Source organism: Chamaea fasciata, unplaced genomic scaffold (genome assembly GCF_029207755.1).
Source record: "Chamaea fasciata isolate MVZ Bird 193981 ecotype frontalis unplaced genomic scaffold, bChaFas1.0.hap1 SCAF_16, whole genome shotgun sequence".
NCBI classification, from domain to species: Eukaryota; Metazoa; Chordata; class Aves; order Passeriformes; family Sylviidae; genus Chamaea; species Chamaea fasciata.
Window position 1 is genome coordinate 5,080,451 of NW_027094101.1, and position 15,420 is coordinate 5,095,870.

A 15,420-nucleotide genomic window follows, 5' to 3' on the forward strand; every position below is an offset into this window, starting at 1 on the left:
CTCAGACAAGCTCTCCTATTGTTTGGGGTCATCTGGTCTACAAACTGTTTCACATGAGAAAATTAGATTATGCCAAACCAACTTCTTTGGAGTTTTTTGTTGTATTTTTTTTTTAAATTCAGCATTAAAGGGATGGAAATAATCATAAATCTGGAAGCAATCACATACACATCACTTAGAAATGCTCTGCCTCAGTGCAAGGGAAACAGAATACATCGGTGCTGACTGGCCTGGGGTATCTCTCCCCCCACCAAGCCCATGTCCCAGACAAGTTAAATGTTTCATTAATTAGGCGCTAACTATGGTAAAAATTAGGAGAGCTGCAAGGATGTCTCCTCCTCCTTCAGACTAACCCTCTAATTAAAAGCAGGGCCCTCAATTTGGGCTCTGGTTGTTGGCTTGCAGTCACTGAGACTGTGGGCTGAGCCAGCCTGGGGGGGTCTGTGGGGCAGGAGGGGATTTGGGTGTGCTGCCAGAGCAGGGGACACATGGTGGGAGAGGGCTGGGGACATTGGGGACCCCTCTCATCACCCGCTGTGTGTGATGGATGTGCACACTCCCAGCTGCTCATCAGCCTGCAGGGACTCTGCTCACCCCATCCCAGCCGTGGGTGAGCAGAAATGGGGCAAACCACGGTGCTCAAAGGAAAGTATCTCCAGAGAGGGACCCTTGGGACATCCATGTGCTTTACTCACACACAGGAGTGGCAAAAGCCACAGCCCCCGCCTCAAGTCCTCACTGAGCAAAGGACACCTCACAGGCACTCGTCTCCTCCATGAGCCCCCAGACCTGGGACATCTCCAGCTCCTCCACAGCTCTGCAAAATGCAAAGGAAGACAGTGCTCAGGCTGGGAAAAACTTAGATTTAAGGGCACATCTTTTTTCTCTTGGAGAGTCTGAAATCTCCTTATTCCTCCCAGGATCTCTGTTTTAATTTTATCTGTGTGCAAAGGTGGCTGTTCTGTGTCACCATTCTCATAATAGACATCAGCATGAGGAGAAATCCCATTTTCTTTTCAAGAAGCAGGAGAAGATCTCCTCCACCTATCCATCCGAAGTGCTGTCAGACTGGGATTTGAATCAGAAAACAGTGGTTTTGGCATGGCATTCTGTCAAGAAACAAAAGCAAACCTGGCCAGTGAAGGCAAGCAGCGAGGGAAGAGCACCAGAAAAGAAAACAATGGGGACATTCTGTAGTAACCACAAAACCCCAAGTTTTCTGCCATATTCTGTTTTCCATAAATATTGGCCTCACTTTAATGCAGAGCAGCCAAGAGCTGCTTGTGTGAATGCAGCCTCCTTAACCAAGAGCTTTAATCAACTATAAATAAAGCTGCTATGACAGACAATAACAAATATAAATTTAGGGTGCTAAGGTACATCTCAGCACCTTCCAACAAAATGGGAAACCAGAAAAGGCTGCTAAAAAGCAGATGCTTCCAGATGAGAAACCAGTAGCTCTTTAGGGGTAGGCTACAACATTTGGGGGACAGCCAGGGGAAGGATGGAGAGTTGCTTGCCTTAGTGCACTTAGCACTTCAGGAGTCAAACCCCTAGACTGGTTAAAATACCCACAATTTTGCTCAAACCCTTCTCCCCAGGTCAACACCTTCTCTGCATTTTGGGTTTTCTCCCTTTGCAGTTTAACTTTCGAGAGTGAGGAGTGACTTGGGACACATTAAGCAAGTTTTGTTCCCCATAAATCCGGAGTGTTGAAGTTCTCCTAATGAAAAGCTGCACTTGTCTCATGAGGAATCAGCTCCAGGAGATGAGGCATTTTTTACATGAAATAGAGTCAGATTTGCATTGAAACCCAAAGACCTGGAATGTCTGAGGATATCACAGCCAACACTTGTTCTTGGTTAGCAAATGTGCTTCCTCAAGAAGGACCAGGGGGTGAATACCTCCAAGAAAAGAGCACCTCATTTTTAGCTTTGAACAGCAGGCATCAGGGAGCTCCACTTGATTTTTTTAACTTACACAACCTGAGACTGGAAAAAACCACCTTAAATTTCACTCAAGTAAAACACTCCAAGCAAAAATCAACCATGAAATATTTAACTTCCATTAGTCCTCTCTCCTTGAAGCACAAACACGTTTAGTTCCATCTTTTAACAAAAGCTCCATCAAAAAGGTTGGAATCAAAGGAAAGCAAAGCAAAGCTTCATCTTGAGAACATTGCAAGATTAGAGCATGATGAATTATTATTCAGAATTACTCTTAGTTATCATCTTCTCTTGGCTCAAGCACCTGAGAAACATGATTTAATTTGCAAGCCTGTCAGGAGGACTCACATCCACATTCTTGCCTTTTCTTCTAATGAAATATTTGGCCACAAACATTCACTCAGTTCCCATCCCAACACCCCACCAGCTCTGACCCTGTTTACTTCATGAGAGCTGATCCCTTCCTAGTCTGAAGTGGGCAATGACTGGAGACAGGAAAGATACCAAATAAACAGCGTTTGTAAGACTTCCCCACAGCAAAAGGAACTACAATACAGTATTTTAACTCTCCCACTGTGCCAGGGAATTTCATCAAAGTGTGTGACCTTGGTGATCATGTGCCTTGGAACCCTGCCAGAGCCAAACAGGGAATTTTAAGTCAAGTAATCATTTCAATGCTTTTATTCTTTCATTTACTGGCATTGAACCCTTAATGGGAGTTTATCATACCTTCTGTCTCTAATGTTAACACGTACAGATATTTGCAGAAGAAACAGGCTCAATTACACTGGGAGAGGAAGATGATGGAGTCACACTGCAGAAGTTCAGCTCGTAAAGAGGAAAAAAGAGAGCCCTGATGTTATTTCAGCTGGAATAGCTACTAAATTCACTACTAGCAGCTTTCCTTGCTGAGAACAGTAACTTTAGCCTGGTCAATGCTTCTGAGATTTTGGGATAAATTTGACATTAATTGCAAAAAAACTTTTCTCTAGCTGAGAACCTGGACTTGAGTTTCCATCATGAACCTGGTAGGTCCATTACGATCCACCTAAAATCCACCCCAAAGAAGACCAAACCCTGGAGAAAACCACAGTTCTCTCATAGCCATTTATAGAAAGGGAAATAAATATGTTTTTTTTCACTGGCTGCTCAAGATCATACACAGTTTGGCATCTGGCAACTAGAGATCCTCTCTCTCCCAACAACAGAGCGATGCAAAAAATAAAAAAATAGTAAAAATCCCATCTGACTGAGAGAGCAAGAGCTCAGACTCCCTCTCAGGAGGCCAAGCCGAGGAACACTGTGAAGTTTTTCCATGTGGATGTGCCAAAGACTGTTTGCCTCATGTACTTTTTTTGCTCAAGAGCACAGTTCAAAAGGGTGAGTCTTGCTGTGATTAAAGCCCCATTATCTTTAGACGAGGCTCGGGGCAGGCTCTCTCACTAAATGGATGGGGCTGTGGGGTTGTGGTAAGCACTCAGAGGGTTCCATGGATACATTTGATAATAAAAAAGGGAAAAACACTCAAGCCCCAGCCCAAACTGTGGGCCTGGGGATCACGTTTGGGCAGCAGCACAGCCTGGGGTTGGCAGAAGCAGAAGTGTAACATGAGCCATGGAAAGAGGCACTGCTGGTGCCACCAGACATGGGGAAAGGTGAGGGCAACAAAACAACTTTTTTTGGCTGAATGGCTGCTTGTTGGAATGTGGGTTTGTCATACCCACATTCAGCCATCTGCTGTGGCTGAGAAATGATCAGCAGCTCCAGAACACGAGTCAGCCAGAATCACAGGGAAAGGGTGTTTGGGAGCAATGCCGCAGAGAGGATGGCACACATCCACAGACAGGTAAATACAGGATGCAGAGAGGTTTTATTTCCCCTGAGCCCATCCTTTTGCTCCATTTGCACCTATAACCAGCTATAACACAGATGTCTGCCTTTTAAAGGGATGGGAGGGTTTAGACAAATCCAATCTGGATGGTTTTAAAACTCTATTTTTTGAATGAGTGAAAAACAAAATACAGCAGAGAACTTGTTCTGAAATCTTTCAAGTCATAAAAAAACCCAGAATAAAGGCAAAGAAATATTTTTCATGAATTTCAAAATAGATTGTTGCAGTGATCCTTATAGGAAATGTCTTATTCTGAAAAAATCTCACAGTTCATTTTCTGATGCTTCCCAAAGTTCAACTCTTTGAATTGTTTTGCAAACACTCGTTTTCTTTTCATAAAAATCACTTCACAAGCTTCAAGAAGGATAAATAGCCTGAAAATTAAAGACAACGCTGAGTTCTCGGTCAAACAAAGCCATGCCTGGAACCACAATGAAAAACTGGGGGCAAGAGGGTGTGTATCTTTCCTCATTTCATTCAAAAACTTCCACAAGCCTCTTTCACTTCAACCAACTTTTCTCACAGATCTGCATGGGTTTTGTTGGGGGGTTTTTTTCCCCCAATTTGGCCTTAAGACTATTTCAGGTCTTTCATGGCCACGTCAATCAGTCAGGGGGTGCTCTCCCACACCCTTGGTGAGGGTGGAGGCAGCCAGAGGAGCTGTGAGAGGGGACAGACTCTTCCCAGGGAGGGCAGGAATGTGACAGCCCAGGAGCCATCCTTTGCTGATGCCTGGAGGAGCTCTTTGTTCGGGAGGGACACAGGCAGCTCCAGCCTGGTCTGAGTTAAGCCAAAGCTGAAGCAGCCAAGATTTCCAGGGATGTCCCTCAGCAAGGAGGGGAGCAGAAGGCTGCCTGAAGATTCAGGGCAGTGAACTGCATGTAAATACACAGATATACAAGGTGTATGTAGATATATAGGGTGACAGATGCACCTCTGTGGTGTCTGCCCGTGGATTGCCCACTGTGCCCTCCACTGCCATGCAAGACCCAGTCAGGACGCTCCTCAGGATGGCTTGTGTCTGCTGCTGCAGCTTTCTCAGCCAGGTCAGCGGAATTCAGTGCCACCAGGGCTCATTTCTGTGAGTGCCCTGGGACAGGGGATGGAGGGTGGCTGCAGTCCCTAAACCGGGTGAACTCAGCTCGCACACACACACTAAAAAAAAAAAAAAAAAAAAAAAAAAAAGAACCATTAAACAGCCTGAATTGGAAACAGGCTTCAATAAATCTGCCTTGTGAATGAGGCAAGCAGTAGATGCCTTGGACCACCTGTTGGGATGGGGCGTTGGACACGCTGAATGATTGTTGTCTCTCAGGCCTAACTCACAGAAAAATAATGGCATGGCCACACTCCCTGCTCTTGTCCTTGCCATCAGGACAGGCCCTCAGCCACACAAAGGGACAAAGGCAAAACTGGTACTATGGTTTAAATGCTTGAAACCAGGCTGGCTCCAGTGACTAAGAAAAAAAAGGTCAGGGCAGAGGGCAGGATAAAATGGAAAGAAAAATGGTATTGAGGTAGGTTTGGATCAAATGCTTGGTAAATGTTTTATCTGCTAAAATGTGCTTAATAGCAGTGGAGACCTGAGGGGAAAGGGACATGATACTCCAGCTGGAGCACACATTATAGGAGGATTCCCTAATGTAGTGGGCATTACTGATGGAATAACCAAAATAAAGGCTTTGTGACTTTAAAAAAAAATAGGTTTGCATCAGTATGTAAGGCATCTCAGCAGTCGTCTTTCTGAAAAATCTCCATTAGACTATATTTTAGGGGAAACAAATTAGAGCTCCAAAGGCAGCTGCCAGAACTGCTCTGCATTTCGGTCCTGTCAGGTCACCCCTCACCCAACCACTTTTCATCCGAGCAGCACAAAAGGTGTCACTCCTGAGGGGGATTCTCTCAGCAGCTGAAAGTCTCCAGCCTGGCTACAAGTCCCCGTGCCAGGTGCCAGGGGTGGGCAGAGGACAGGCTGCTCCCTGTGCCCATCTGCATCTGCACGGAAAGAAGGTTAGGGGAGCTCTCCAGTGTGGAAATGCATTTTATTGCAGCAGTCCTCATGCCATGGCTGGTTGGAGGGGGATTTTCCACAGCCCGAGACAATTCGGAAGAGTCTGGGAAGTTGCAGGAAAGCCAGAGGGTCTCTCATCCCCAGAGCTTGAATCCTGCTGAAAATGCCAACTCATTTTGGGAACTCCTCTACAGAAGCTGTGCCTTGAAACATGGCAGAACTTCCTGCATCATTTCTCTGAGAAGGCAAGATCAAGACTTTAACTCCTGGCACAATTAAAAATATGGTGGCCTCTAAATCTCTCCGAATACAGTCCATGTGAAATAAATCATAATGAACAAATAAATTTTGTGGCAGCTAATGGTGCCGTTTGTCAAACTTCACCACATGGTGGCAATAGCAGTAAAGGTTTGATGCAAAAGATTTTTCTGGAAGCTCCCAAGACATTTAAACTATAAACTGGGCTGCTGTTCAGTCTACCTTGTGGCATAATATAGCTCTGGTTTTTTTGTGTGGAGAAATCAACTGTCACAGCTCCCTTATTCAAAACTCTGTGCACTTCTCACTCACACGTCTGGTGAAGACTACAGACAATTTATGAGGGTTTTTTTTTAATGTCTTCTTCACTTCTTTTTTTCCCCTTCTATCTTTTCCTCCTCCAAAACACATAAGTGCAGCTTCTGTGAAATGTTAATTCACAGAAGGATGTATTCTCAGAATCAGGAAGAATTGCAACATGCATTTCTTTAGCAAATGAAGGAGACTTCCTAACACATAAGTTGCCCAAATGTTCCCGTAAGGTTGGCTATTTGTATACCAGATTAGTTGCCAGCAGAATAAAAAAAATAGAAAAAAACCCTCACAAAGCAAAACATATAATAATAAAAAACCCCAATCACCAAACAGAATTTAAAAGCAGTACTTTGGAGTTGAAGTATGGCTTCATTACAACTTCAGTTGCTAGTGTTGACTGACCAATATTGCAACATCATTTCTAGAGGTCATAATAAACTGGTATCATCCTTCATTCTGCAGAAATACGAATTCAGAGCTGATGCTCACCCACCTCCAGGGTGGAGCAGGGTTGGCTGGTTTGTACCAGGCACAGTGTGTACCTTTTTAGTCGGAGAGAAAACAAGCCACAAGGGACTACAGGATGCAGGTTGTATTTTAGGTAGTCAAATAAATGTGTCTATTGTGGCTTGTCTGACAGACATGTGCCCCTTAAAAGCACCCTGCAGTGATGGTGAAGGCCTTTAGGGTGTGACACACACTCACACTGGTGTGTCCGTTGGTGCATGAGAAGGAGAACAGAGCAGGAGCTCTCCCCCATGCAGAATTTCAACATGACAGCACACGCACAAGAGTTAACACCCCATTCCCGTGGGATTTATGGCTCTCCCAGGGGATTTGCTGCTGTTTCAGCCATGCTCCAGGAGCCTCATGCAGTGTTGTCTGCAGCACTGGATCAGCAATGGCATTTCCTGGAGCACCTGTGTTTTTCTTGGAGGTTTCTGCTCCCCACGCTGACCAGACCTGATGTTGCTTATCTTCAGTGATTAGGTCAGCTCATATCTCCAGGACTGGAAGGAATGATATAAAAACATACCATCCTACACCATCTCGGATGACCTGCCAGGAAGCAGTTTATTTATATGTCCCAGGCACTCGTTTAGATATGTGCAGGCAGACAGGTGCAGACTGAGCGGGAAAAGCCCCAGAAAAGTGCTTTAACCCTGTGGTCACCCATTCCCTTTGCCAGGAAGGCTCCAGTGCGCACACTCCACTGCATCACTTGGTTCCACCTGGCAGTTGCCCAGACTTTTGCCACTGCTTCAGCAGGGATGACATCCATCCCGGCCATCAGAACATGGTTTTCACACCTTCTGGAGGTAACCAAGCTGCTTGGGTGGAGTCAGATGTCAGCTGTGCCAGGCTTTTAAAAATGGCCCTTGAACAAAACCCAGGACCAGTTACCAGATGGTGCAGGATGATTTGTCAGTGGTAACTCCTTTGGTGATGCCTTTGCTTGGAACCACCAGCCCAAACTGCATCATCTGGGGCAGCTCCCAGCAGGTCCCTCCCCTGTGACCATCCACCACTCCTCTCCCACATCCCATGCTCTGCCCTTTCTCCCCCTTGGCAGCCCTGAAGGAGTCAAACAGCCACTGGAAATTGCAATAACATCACTGAAACAAGAGGTCCTTTGCCAGTTTACCTCAGCAGAATACTCATTCCAAGCATCCAGGGCTGACAGGGAGCTTTCCCTGCAGTAGCTGCGCCACTGGTGTGTGCAGCTCAGGCCATCCCAGAGTTCTGCTCCGGGAGCAAAGCTGTTTGAGGTTCAGATGTTCGATGGAACAGGATTCCAAGAAGGGAGCCATCAGTAAAATTGATCTCTGTGTCTGAGGAGAAATCTTGGATGAAATCTTTCCCAGCGAGTCCAACAAAAACAGCACATCAGTTACTCCAGTGGATTTAATTTCACACGTAATTCCTGGACAGATGCCCTAAACTGAAAGAGTGAAATACTCTGCTCGTGGACACTCAGATTGCATAAGAGTGCATGCCCACTGCTAAGCCATACACAACTTCTTATTTGTACTCTGCCTGAGACTGCCACAAAGCTCAAGCTCTCAAGGGACCAGTATTTTTATACTTGTTTTCCTGAACAATTAACATAAATCACTCAGAAAGGACCAGAAGGAAATAGTGCTGGGATCTCATACTGAAACTGCCTCATGTAACCAGGTTAACAACTATCACACATTAAAATAATGTGTAATAGCTGAAACGCTGTGGCATGTCCCCAGGACTTCATGGTTGTTTTTGGATAAGGAGAGGCAAGATACTAGTGGAGTTGGATGTCCCTGGAGACATCCTATGCTGCAGGGCTTTGGAGTGTTTTGTCCTTGCTTAGGACAGAACACATCCCTCAGGCACAACTTTTCTGTGTGCCCTTGGTCTAGTATTGGTGCTTTTAAATGAATTCTCTTTTTCTGAAGGGCTGTTAATATCCTGGAGAGCTGAAATGGAAGGTGTTCAAACAGCAGAAGAAATCAGTAAGGCAATTTACTGGGCTATTGACTTATATCACAATTTAACAGGTGTCCGAGGGTCTATTTGTCATTTGGCTAACTGAACAACACATCCAAGGAAGATACAGACCTTACCCTAATTTTCTCCTAAGACACACTAATCATTACTGTAGGAACCCGTTTAAATCAATCAAAGAGAAAACCAGTCAGCAGCTGAATCCAGTTCATAGTCAGAGTGGCTTAGCAGGCAGACAGAGCAGGACCTGTCTCATCCTTTCACAGGAAGGGCTGGGCAAAATTCAGACCCCAAAATTTGATAACAAGGAGGAAATTATAGCTAAGCTTCTGTGCCTACTCATTTTTTATTCCTTTCAAATGCATTGAAATGTACAATGCCCTGAACTGATGCTTGTAGGAGCAGCAGAACCTGTATGTGCCTGGAATATTTGCTGTACAGTCAGCCCAGCACCCACCAGGGAACCAACTTTCTGCATCCTGAGGGAGAGATGATGAGGGTCACACAGTCTCACAATACCCACATCTGGGGCTGTCTTCAGCAGCACCATTTCATTGAGGGCCATTTAAAATAAGGCACATCATATGATTTACTGGTGAATACACCTCATTAGCTGTTCTGTCAGCTCACTTTACAAATGTTACTGCTGCTCTTTCAGTAGACAGAAGTGATCCTTTGTGGAAGATTTCCCTTTTCACACATCAAACAGTGTTAATCAATCTCCAATATTCAGTGTTACATCCCTTCCCAGCATGCAAGACCTTGCTGAACACCTTATCTGACTGGCCATCACTCAGGCTATTAGAAATTCCTGGTTCTTCAGGCATCTCTCTTAGTTTTGCACTTGTCTCCTCTGTACTTGACAGAAAGTATTTCAGGCAGCAGGAAGCGTTTAGATGTATTAGAACTTCCTTGCAGTAAATATGTTTAGCTGACTCAGTGATAAAGAGCAGAGGAGGGTCAGGCTGACCCCAGGAGCAGCAGTGGCCCATTATTCCCTTTGTTAGCAGGTGGTGCCTGAACCAGTTCCTGCAGGGACAAGGACGTGGCTGTGAAACCCAACCAGGGACAGTGAGCAGATAAACCTGATTCCTGTGTTTCCCCTAAAAACATCCACCTTTTAGCACAGTTGTAACTGAGAGCACGCCAGCACCCGCTGTCCTCTGCTGTGCTGTGATTTCTGCTACCCCCTGCCCTGCTCAGCTGCAGAACCCAGATTCTCCGGCCATTCCTCCTTCCTTCAAAGAAGGGAGGTGGAAGCTGCTGAACAAAGCCAAGCACAGGCTGTAGTTCTGCTTTTTATCTTGCTTTTGAAGATGCTGCTTAATCTCTCTCTGAACAACAGCCAGTTCCAAGAAAGCAAGAGAGAGCAAGGTCTTTAGGACGAGATGATGGATGGAGCCATGGAGTTCAGAGCACTTTGTTCAGCCACTCAAGTTCTTTCTTTAGATAATGATAAAGTTAACTGGATCAATTTTAGAGGTTTATAACAGCAGTGTGACTATGGATTGACAAGTCATGAAGTGCATAACCCACTTAGAAGTCATCAGGCTGACACAACACAGACTGTACCTGGAATATCCAGTCCTAGTATATTTTTAATAGACTAATTATCTTGTAGATGGCATGTCTTAAATAACACTAAATTCATGGCTTCCCTGTTCAATGTTATCCTGGTTTTATTTTTAATATCACCACCTACTAACCGGGGACAATACCCAGGCTTTCCTAAACCCATGCCAAAGCACCCATTAAGTACTGTGAGCTGATACTTCTGAGAGCAGGAGCAAATCCCCATGGAGGTAAATGAGTGTGACTCCATTAACTTAAATTTTATCACAGCAAGCATGTAGCTCCCTGTCTTGGATTCTGAATTGGTCCCATACGTCAAGCAGCACCTCTTCGATGAGTTAAATCAACCCATTTTCTTCTGATGCAAAATCGACCACAGAGAAATGGTAGAGTTACGTCAGCTTAGATTGGACTGTGGATTCCAAAGACGTTTCCTCTTTTCTGTGCTTCTCTCTTGCTCTTCCAGTGAATGTGAAATTGAGAAATAATGAAGGAAGCTGCCATGGGACCGTATCGTCCTTGCAACTTGACCAAAATTTTACCTGCCCAGTTGGAAACCCAGGGCGTCTTCTAAAAGCAGACAGTAGCCCAGCATTTTACAGACGAATGGTATTTTCAACCCTGACCAAAATAGACAGGCTTAGAGTGTCCTTTCCTTTACACTATTTTTGTAATGGTTTCATTTCAATTAATAGAGAGTCATGCTCCCAGCAATGTACACAAGACCAGATTTGTGCCCACATCACCTGTGCAGCTCAAGGTATACTTGTTAATTTAAGCTGCAAAGGGGCTGGAGTATTCTTTGAAGAGGGCAGTGCTGTATAAAGGGAAGGAAGGGAGGCAACATCCTCTTTCAGGTCTGTGGATCTATCCGGGTACATCCATTTTTCTTCTTTTCCTTGGGTTTCCGGTCTTCTGAAAGGATCCTCCAGAGGTGACCATGAAACACAAATGCGCATTTCAATAGAGAACTTTGGGAATGCTAGATGTCAAAAAATATGTAGAAATTTAAAAAAAAAAAATCTTGTGAGCCACCAATTGAACCTGTTGAAAATTCCTCACCATCATTGTGAAGAATTCCTTGGAATTGCCAAGGATGTGGTGAAGTGGAGGGACATGAAAGGAGCCCTGGTGCAAGTCAGGGGGAAATCCTTGGTTTGAACCAAAGCTTTGCAAATTGCCCTGCGTGTTGTGTGTCAGTACAAGTTCGTACAAATTTTCCTCTTCATGCAGTCGGTTCATTGCTTCCGGAAGGAGAAGCAATGGAGTGAAACTTTGATATTGTTCAACAAAGCAACCTGTGTGTGAGAGTCAGGGTGAGGTCTTGGCTTTCACATTGGCTCCTGGCATGCAGGGAAACCCAAGAAAAAGCCACCTTTTCCCAAGCAAGACAATGCTGCTGAGTTTCCAGCCCACATTTTGGAAGAGAGGTGACTGCCCCAGGGTTATTTTAGGTAGCTACCCTGATTATAGCAGTCGTGTTGCTGTACTGACACAATCCTGCTTGTTGCTGAAATGAAACGACACAGCAGATTCAGAGAAACTTTCACAAACTAAAAAAATCAATGTATTGAAATGACACGGGCGAATTCTGATCCTTGTCATGTCTGGAGCATTCTGGAAGCTGCAGCAGCATTGTTAGGTCAGCCTGCTGCTGAAGCTGTGCTTTGGACCAGCTGGTCTCACGCTCCCATCCCACTTGCACACTGGGTTTGGAGTGGTGTAAGTCAACACCTCCACTCAGTTCACTCATCCGTGCTCTTTCCAGCTTTCCATGCACGGCCAGACCAGATCACTGTTTGTTTGCTTGTTATTTCTTGGTTAGTGCCTCTGACAAGTTCATAAAACATTATTAATGGATCAATCCAGAAAACAAAAGATTTACATATTTTAGCAAGCTGAAAAGCAAATAAATTTACAGTTAGCACTGAGACCAACAGAATAGCTTGTTCGGGACAGAATGTTATGTTTGCATTCAAGTTTGAGAAATTTCATTAAATTATATTTTTTAAACTGGCATTAAGGATGGTGGCAAGTGCTAAGGTATTTGTTCTCACTGAAAATCAAAACGTTCTGTTTTGAAGGGTACTTCTTCTGAATGTTTGTTTGCTTGCCTCAGCAGGAACAATTCTGCAGAAACAAGACAAATTCTCAAAGAGTTTTCATGTTGCTGAATCTCTGTTAAAAAAAAAAAAGGCAAAAAAAAAAAGCATCTCGAATGGTTCCCAGCATTACTTCCAAACTATTACAGAAATTAGAGTAAAATGGTACTGATTAAGATGGGTTTGGGGAGCATCACCCTGGCAGTAACTCTGTCCAAGGCAATGGATTTACTCGAGATGACTTTTGGGTCTATAGTCTCCAGTGGTTCATTTTCAGAACATTCTTCTTCAATGACATGAGGGTGGAACATGGCAGATAATAGCCCCAATGTTTATAGAAGACAAAAGAAGCAGGATTTACTCAGACAACAACATGTAGGTGCTGAGATGTGGGTGCAGATGGGCAGTAGGTGCAGCCAACAGGACAGCAATGGCAACACATCTGAAAGGGGCCTGCCTTTGGCCTCCTCTTCCTCCTCTCACTTCTTGCTTTTATTTTTTGTTTCATTTGGTATGTCAGGTCCTTGAATTATGAATTTTCACTGTATCATTAACCCATGTTTTAGAGGTTCCACCCTTCCATTTTGCCAGCCCGTGGCAGCTCCACTCGTGCAGCTCATTTAGGTTACCCAGGAGCCAGACTTCATACACGGGAGTGAGAGACAGGACACCCGCATGAAAAGCCCACGAGTCTTACAGACAGGGACAAGTGTCCTTCCACAGAGTGCACACGGTTCCAAAGGGGAGGCAGAGGAATTAGCATTAAAATAAAGTGTTGGTTTATGGGAGTTAAAAAAATACACATAACTGGGAAGCACTCTCCCCCATAAAATGGAAAAATGTCAGCTATTGTGGGCTACTTGCCAAGGATCCAAATTCTCATGAGCAAGCTTCCCTAAGCTCATTTGAAAATCCTCGTGAACTCTGCCGCCAGTCACACATTAGGTTCAGGATGAAAAGAAACCCTGGAAGCTGCTGAGAATCCAGAGGGCTGCCAGTCCTCCCAAATCCAAGCGTGGGACTCAGCAGAGCTTTCCCCACCCCACAGAAAGCAGATGACATAATGTTTGGGCTCGTTCTGTCCATCCCCATGTGGTGGAAGCAGAGGCAGAGATCAGTTTGCTTTTGTCTGCAAGCTTTCACAACAGCAAAGAGCTTGGCAGAAGCTCAGGGATCTGCATCCATATTTGCTGGGAAGCCCAAGGCTGCTGTCCAGCTCCAGCTGGACAATTGTCCACAGCGTGGCACACAAACACACAGCTCCTCTGGATGGCCTGGTCACCTGCAGGTCACTGCCCCCGGATGTCCAGCCATGAGCCTCCCTAAGGTCATTAAATTGTGCCTTGGGTCTTACACTTTGCCTGGCTATTTGTCCACGAGTTTGACAGCAGCCACATCTGTCCTTGCCCATACCCAGGGGCTGGGGAGCCTGCTCAGGTGTAAAGCTTAGAGCATGAATAATGCAGTTACCAGCCATACGTGCATGTGACATTACCTGTAGGAGATGTGTGCATGTGTCAGCTCTGGGGAGCTGATCCAAGCATGCAGCAGGGAGGCAAATGCTGCACATTGCACAAACTCCCTGGAGTGAGGAGGGAGTGTAGGACCCCCTGCCACAAAGTGCTTATTTGATTTCATTTTAGATAAGGACATTCCAAAGTTAAAATCCAAGCCTTGATAATGGTGATGAAAAATGAAACTAGTGTTGAATGCTCACTGCCATTACCTTTTTTTTTTTTTTCACAAAGACATGAGCAAGTTCTTTCTAAATTATAAATAAAATATGATACCTGGAAAAGAAGGAAAATTCAGAGGTAAAGCTCAGCCTCTTGACCTCATTGCTGTGCAGCTGAACAGCCAACACTGGGACATGATTCCAAGACAGACTGTGGGCATGTCCATAGCTGTGCACAGCTGAGAAAATAAAAGACCCTCAGCTAGGGCAATAACCCAGATAAAGCATCACCTTTCCCCTCCACCCCAGCAGCTGGGGTGTCACTGACTTCCCCAAAGTTACAGACCAGAGTGCAGTGTCACCCCCCAGCCATGGCAGTGGGACACATGGGTGGCAGTAATCATAAAGTCAAAAAGTCAGTCACCTCCTGATTTTCTTCTTGAGTAGATTTTCACAACTCCAGCTGCACAAGTCAAATGAACTGTGTGTTTTCCCCTGGTGAAGGGTGATACTGGAGACCTGGAGGCACAGCTGAGGATGCGTGGGCAACCTGGGCTGGGCTGTTGCTGTTTCCAGGGAAAAGCTGCTGAGGGAGGATTTGGAACATCCAGCACTGATTTTTGGATGTCAGCGTTCAGGAAGACAGAGATAATTTGGGGGATTTGGGGTGTTCTTTTTGTGTTTAACAGAAACATTATTTTAAGTGGTCCTCTGGACGCACTGCTGATAAGCCTCAACACTGAAATGCAGGTTAATGGAGTAGGGGCGGTTTTCATGGCACAGCCTCAGTTTTGGAAGAAAACTAACAAAGATCAACCTGTTTTAGCCACAAATCTCACACAGGCTAGCAGAGAGCCATTTCAGGCTGCTGTCTGCACAGAGGAGGCAGGAGAGGAGGTTTGGTCTTTCAAAACTTGCTGTATGAAAAATCTCTTTTGCAGTTTGCAAGGGACAAACAGTGATTAGCTTTGATGCAGATTGCTGGGGAGGCCACAAATATCTGCCACTGCTTTCCTCCCACCATCCCAATGCACAGGGGGAGGTAACTCAGGGAGAGGCATGTGCGTGTTTTCTTTGCTGCTGCTTCAGAATATGGTTTGTAAATTTTAATTCTAGTGATGGCCTGATGATGTTGTCTGCTGACATGCAACCAGAACTGTGACCTGCAA